Source organism: Andrena cerasifolii, chromosome 3, assembly GCF_050908995.1.
Source record: "Andrena cerasifolii isolate SP2316 chromosome 3, iyAndCera1_principal, whole genome shotgun sequence".
Lineage (NCBI taxonomy): Eukaryota > Metazoa > Arthropoda > Insecta > Hymenoptera > Andrenidae > Andrena > Andrena cerasifolii.
In genome coordinates this window covers 1627895-1634447 of record NC_135120.1, presented here as the reverse complement: position 1 = coordinate 1634447, position 6553 = coordinate 1627895, and positions in this window count along the sequence as shown.

The window sequence follows — 6553 nt, the reverse complement described above, 5'->3', positions numbered from 1 at the left end:
AAGCAACGACAATTAAAGTTCATTAATTTATACTTTCTCTATTTTCGCTATTAACTTATTTTCTATCAGTTTCCTTTTGTCTATTCTGCCGAGATTTTGCATACGTGCTCTATCTTACATCCCTTCACTATCCCTCTCTATCGATCGATATTGCAGATTCTCTATTGTTCTACAGTCACACTAGCGCGAGGCTCGGCACATTCAAATAAAGAAAGTACACTTTCTTTACATATGTATACACGTATTTTTAACCATAGGGTTAAGAAATAACTTGTTAATATTAGTTATGAAATGAATTTTTATATACATGTGTGATACAGTGCAACGTATGTGGTTGCAGCATAGTATGTGTTTGAGAATCTAGCGGTTGAGCGCGTTGGATGCAAGTGAGGTTAGGAACGACGGTGAAAAGGTGCACATAATACAGCACTTAAAATCAGTAGCGTCAAGTTTATTTAAAATGAGCAAATACACTGATCGTGTGTCGGTGAGAATGCACAGAGTTCGCGTTTTTCGAGATTATATTAAAACACAATTGAGAGTACACTGAGCGATGATGATTTAAAACAGAATTGAGAGTACTGAACGATGATGATTTAAAACACAATTGAGAGTACACTGAGCGATGATGCTGATGCAGAGTTGTAAATTCTGCCCGTCAGTGAAAAGAGATTGATCACCATGTGCAACGGCCACGCGGCGTCCACAAGAATTCTACTAGTTGAACGGAACTCTACAGCAACCTTACGCGTATATTATTGATTGCAATGATTGACTGCTGAAAGTGAGATAATACGAAATGTATCCGCGTGGATCTGCGACCACGCGGCGTCCGTTACGATTATATTAATTGAGGGTGCGTGAGCTGACGTTTGATTGGGCTTGAGAATGATCAATGCAAGGAGATTCACTTGAAATTGATCGATGGTAAAAAACTTGATTTGAGACGTGCTAATCGAGCAACACATGCTGTTCCGTGCACTGATACAACAAGCGGAAAGCAAGATGGACGCGAGCTGCCGTTAGAGCGTTCACAATGAGAGAAAAATGTGGATCGACACGCAACACGTCTTTCCTTGCACACTGAGAGAACAAGAGTGAGAAATCAAGATGGAAGACGCTTCCGTTTCCGCGTCTTCTCGAACCATCTCGAAACCGATCGACGCAACGTGCTGATTGGCTCATCGAGAGTCGATGATTGGTGGATTGATCGTCGATCTGCGTCGCTGATTGGCAGATCGATCGTTGATCTATCGTGCGTTGTTGCGATGCTCGCTGATGTAAATATGTGTGATTGCGTGAAGTTAGCTATAAGACATAGAGATATCGACGTTAGATGTAGAGCGAAATTCAAAATCCTTTATAAACGGAAAGATTTATTGTAGGCATGCGGGTTTGAAACGAACAACACATCTGGAAGGTTTTAAGCGAGATTGGAACGGGGACGAGGAAGAGTTTTGCCAGGACTCGTAAACACGTAGAGCGCGTTGTGCTTCGCGAGGGTTATTCCATGCTAGTTTTTCGAACGTGCTCATACAATATTAGTAGCTGATATCTGAATTCAGAAGGCGTACGAGAACCTGGGATAGCATTCAGTAATTTTCAAAACTACAGTTAGGCCTAGCGAGGATAATAAATAGTTTAACTTTTCCTTCCACATCTGCGTGCCAAATTTCGACGAGCGGGCAGCTGCTTGTCTCGTAAAAAGACTTAAAATTCTGTCCTCGCTTTCAATAATTGCCGATGTCCTGTTAGGGTAAAAACTCAGTTCGGGAAAGGCTGAAAGTCATAAACTTTGCGCTGGCGACGTCGTCTTGACCCTGAGGGTTGCGTTTACCTACCTGTTAGAAATGTATGTACTGTACGCAGCGTATGTAAACTATATGTAATCAGAAAGCGTGCCTCGACCACCACCTGAGAGGAGGGAAGCGCGAAGGAAGGGCCAAGGACGGAGAGATGGTTAGAGGACAACCCACTGACGAAACTTAAGGGATGTCACCGCCTTGATTGGACGAAGGAATTCGAAGAGCGAGTCGGAGGAACACGCCGAAATTGGAGGAGTAGGGCACTCGGAGGTGACAAGCGAGGAGTTAATTTGTAAGAAGTCAGATCGAACTTGTTAGCAGAACAGTCAACGTCTAGCTACTTATTAAAAATTGAAACATAGAATTTATTCAAAAGAGTTTCACTTTATTTCCATTCAATCGTTGAAATTCCCGCGCAACTCGTGAGCTGAGTGTTTCAACGCTCCACGGGCACGGACCCGCCGTCTATTTAGAAATCTCCACGGAACCGCGGAACAGCGTCCGTGAGGTGCTGCGGTTAGGGCGAGTGTGTTGGCTTTGGGAACTAATGCATTCCCAAACATTCCGCCCGCCATCATCAGCTGGACTGATGGTGATGTTTAGGATGATCTGAAACAAGCAAAGCCGCCAACCACGCGATTGGCACGATTAGGTCTGATGCGACTGAGATGAGTCATCCGTCCCTTCCCAATGTGGATAATGAGCGTCAGTGAACAGATCTTGAAGTCACGGGATGGATGATGCCACTTGAGCTAGACAGCTGTTGTCGTAGAGATATTGTTGAGTGATGAGACCCGCAAGTAGTTGTATCGTGTCGCTGAGTGACGTGCGCCCTGGCTCAGGGTGCTAGTATGGTGAGTTCCACAGCTGTCTAGGGTGTTGATGATGAACCTCGTCCTTTCTACGTCTGGAGTGTTGTTAAACAGTACGATGGAGTATAAGCTGTATCAAAATGCACTGCACATGAGCTCCCATTAACGGTGGATCCACGAGATTGTATTAATGTACGCGGACGCCGAGATTAATGAGTAGCGAGCCATGCGTGAACAATCAGCTGGTTACGTTGTGACCGTTGATGTCATTGATGGTGAATATCGTGAGGGTGTGGCTCTCGAAAGAGGTAGTTGGCTCATCAGATGATGATCACGGATCCCCCTTTGTCGAACACACACCACACATCGATGAAGCTGACTTCTCATTGGAACTCGTCATCCGATGATCCAGTGTGTTAGACTGATGGAGATGAGACAAAGCTGCGTTCTTCCATGAGATCGCTTGAGAAAGTGGTCCTGATTCAGACCAGACAGACGTGAATGGCAACAGTCCTGATGGCCGTCGGCCACCGCAGGTGAGACACGACGCCACCTATGCACTCGTGGCGTCGCACAGTGGGGCAGATCGGGTCGAAACGCGGCACTAAGTCCTTTTACAAAAAAAAACGCCATACTGCAATTTTTTTTACAGGTAGTTAATTGAACATTTGGCTCATAATGTAGCATGATTGTTTTTCACATTTATTAATTTTTAATGCGACTACACGGTTTTGAAGAGCACAACCTGGAAACTCTTCAGAAATAGTATTGTTATTTATAGTTTTGGAGCTTGTTTAATTCGACTAATTTTTTATAGGATTAAGTGGTGATGTATGTATTTGAAATGTGCCAAATTTGATTTCGATATCTCTGATATTTTTGGAATTATACCTTACTGAATTTCCCAATTTTCATTGTTTATTTTGAACGGGAGTTCAGTGAAGTTCAGTGTTCTTAGAATGCAACAGGGATGTTTTAAACAGATACGATTGCATATCGATACAACTGATTTTAACAATTGACGATTACTCATTTACTTTAATTATACATAGGCTTTTACTCACTTGTGACCCACTGATCTCCAGTATTCGGAAGAGGTCAAATAAAAAATCGGAACCGTTCTTGAGAGAAACGAGGAAATTATTTGTTCCGACAGAATCCTCTGATGATGAGGATGAAGATGAAGATGAGAGCGAAGATGAAGATGAGGACGAAGAGGAACGTGAGGACGAATAGGAACGTGAGGACGAAGAGGAACATGAGGACGAAGAGGAAGATGAAGAATGCTGAAGTAATTCAGAAAAGTAAGATAAGCACTTCAGTATGGAGCAAGACAGGACTTCCGCTTTTACCCCAAATCTATGATAAGTACCTTTCACTGTTTACATCAATAAAACATCATATTATGTTTTCTGTTGTGCATGTTTCTAATGTTATGAAGTTTTTTACAACCAGGTGTGCAGCTAACACTAGAGAACAGGAAATCAACGAAGACGTAAAAAGAAATAGAAATGTATTTAACGAAGGGTGCTTGTAATATTTGTTAACATAAATTAAAATATGTTTGTTAAATAATTTTGAAGTAACGTAAATAAAGATTTTATAACTATTAAATTTGATATGATTTAAATGTTTCCCATAAACATATTTACAAATACAGTTAAGGGACATAGTACTTTTTTGTCCGAAAATTAAGCAATCTTTATGAATTGTTTTCTATATGAAATTGAAAAGCTAGAAAGATGGGGTTTGTTGCAAATGAATGATCACTGATTGAAAGTATTAAAAAGAATTCTATTAAACAAAGCCCCCCCCCCGCGCTATAATCGCTCAAATGTGGTCCCTCGCGGAATGAGTAAAATTGCGATGTTATAAATTCCGCCTTCTATGGTTATCTGAAACATGAAATCAAAGCAAGACATTAAACTTTATTACATTTTGTTTTGTTGACCAAGCCGATTCTTAAATTTCGCATTTAAAATAAAATAGCGGACTGTCAAACCTACACTTTCAGTGCCGAAAATCGATACCTATAGTTTGACAGTCCGCCATTTTGTTTTAAATGCGAAATTTAAGAATCGCCTCGGTCAACAAAATAAAATGAAATAAAGTTTAATGTCTTGATTTGTTTTTATGTTCCAGATAACCATCGAAGGCGGAATTTATGGCACCGCAAGTGACCAACTTTGAGCGATTATAGCGAAGGGAGGGAGGGTGCAATGTTTTTAATAAAAATTCTTTTAATACTCTCAAACAGTGATCTTTCATTTGCAACAATCCCCATCTTTCTAGCTTTTCAATTTCATACAGAAAAAAATTCATAAATATTGCTTAATTTTCGGATAAAAAAGTACTATGCCACCTTAAATAAACAAATTTAATTTATTTTTCTTTATCAATAGGACCACCAGAATACGTCCTAACTGAATGAAGTGAAAAAATTAACGATAAATATATGATTTCAGTCAGCAAAAGGTTTTGTGCCGCGTTTCGACCCGATCTGCCCCACTGTGCGTCGACGAGATAGAGTTGAGTCTGCCTCCATTGCTGATTGTTCCATTGGTCGGTGACGAAGGCCGTCAGTTGACCAATGAGGTTTGATAAACTTGAAGCGAGAACTTTGCATTCCGTTGGTATGCAGGTTCATGACTTTCATCTGCAGGATAATTCCCCTTTTCCAAGTCATATTGTGAAGATGAGATGAACGTTAATGAGAAGCAACTTCCCACCCGTGAGATAATCCTGAAACAAACTGAAATAAGGTGAATGGGTTTGTTGAGGGTTGCATGTTTGTATGTGAATCTCATTGATACTTGAATGTTGGGTGTAGAGCGCGTCAGGGAGTCTTGGACTAGCCTCCAGTGAGCGAATGCACTGGGCATGAGCTCGCCTCGGGGATATATTTTATTCCACGAGGCGCCATTGTAAACAGGTGGTATCCACGAATTGGGTGTATCCCCGAAATTGTATTAATTCACGAGGGCACCGGTGGATCACAAGCGAAAGAATGCATTTCTTTTTAAGTGCACTGTTGGCGAGAGTGATTGTGAGGTTCTAGTACAGCCAGCGATGCCCGGTCTTCTAGCGAAACCCTTGTTAGTAAGATGATCTAGTCTTGAATACGAGACTCTATTCTTCCAGACTCCTAGATAGAGATGCAATGATAGTACGACAGAGTTGGAAATTCGGCCTGTACTGAGATAATGTGTGTTGCTGCAGCATCACGAATCATGTTGTTTAGATTGAAAGAATCCTGTTGAGACAGCCATGATGTTCCATCCACCATGGTTTCTGATGTTCAAACTGTGAGGTAGTCGAGTCTCGTGATGTGCAATCAACTGGAGTTAATGTGCTTGAGAACTCCACTTGAGGAATGAGAAATGAGACGCTGCCGGCGTCGCACAGGTCTTTTCTCTCTTCTGATGAGACGCCGCCAGCGTCTCACAGGCCTTTTCTCTGGATGAACTCAGTTGTTACAACGAGTTCGTCAGCTGTCTCTCAACATTGCCAGATATGTCGTTGACGCATCCAGCATGCATGATTGATGGCTAGAATTGAGCAGCTAATTAATGTAATTAATGGCGCTCTTACCATGTGGATGATGTCTTCTGACTCCTTTCTGAGTCCATGATGGCTGTTATGATACGCATTGTCCTTGTTGAATTTGATGTGCGTGCCTGTACGCACGCACGGGCGCTGATGAATGACTTGCATGTTACGTTTGAAGATGATTTGAGAAAGTTTAGCACAATGAATCGCCATGTTGATTTACGAGTGTGTTTCTCAAGAATGATATTCGCCTTCTTTCTCTGAAGTTTGAGGGTTGAGTGATTGGCACTGATGGGGCGCCCGTGATGAGCTGGGTTTGATAATTTTCCATGAATTGCGGCGCCATTGATGAAATCTGGGTCTGAACTTTAGAATGTCTGGATCTGC